Raw genomic sequence first — 460 nt, 5'->3', positions numbered from 1 at the left:
TGCTGCTGAGCCAGCAGCAGCAGCAGCAGCAGCACCAGGAGCAGCAGCAGCAGCACCAGCAGCAGCAGCAGCAAAGCCCGTGGGCAGCCAGGCAGAGAGCCGTGCGGTCTCCAAGAAAAGGCCCACCGTAAGCCGCGACAGTCTTCAGCTCTTAGCGCCTAGGGTTTAGGGTTTAGGGTTTAGGGTTTAGAGCGTGTCGATCTCAGCCGATTCTCCCACCGCCTCCCCCCTCCCCCCAAACGCTAAACCCTAAACCCTAAACCCTCGCCTGCAGGCCCGCGCGGAGGAGGGCGAGGGGACTTTATTTGCTGAAGAGCGTTTGGACTTCGAGGACTTCTCCCGCTCTTCTTCTCGCCGTCTCTTTTCCAAACTGTCTCTGTCTCTTCTCAACCGCGCCAAACTGTCTCTTTCGCGTCTCCTTCTCATTCTCGAGCACCCCATGAAGCAGTCCTATCTCTTG

This window comes from Eimeria tenella, genomic scaffold (assembly GCF_000499545.2).
Source record: "Eimeria tenella Houghton genomic scaffold, Eth_scaff2327, whole genome shotgun sequence".
In the NCBI taxonomy this organism is placed as follows: Eukaryota; Apicomplexa; class Conoidasida; order Eucoccidiorida; family Eimeriidae; genus Eimeria; species Eimeria tenella.
Note: the sequence above shows the minus strand (reverse complement) of the source record.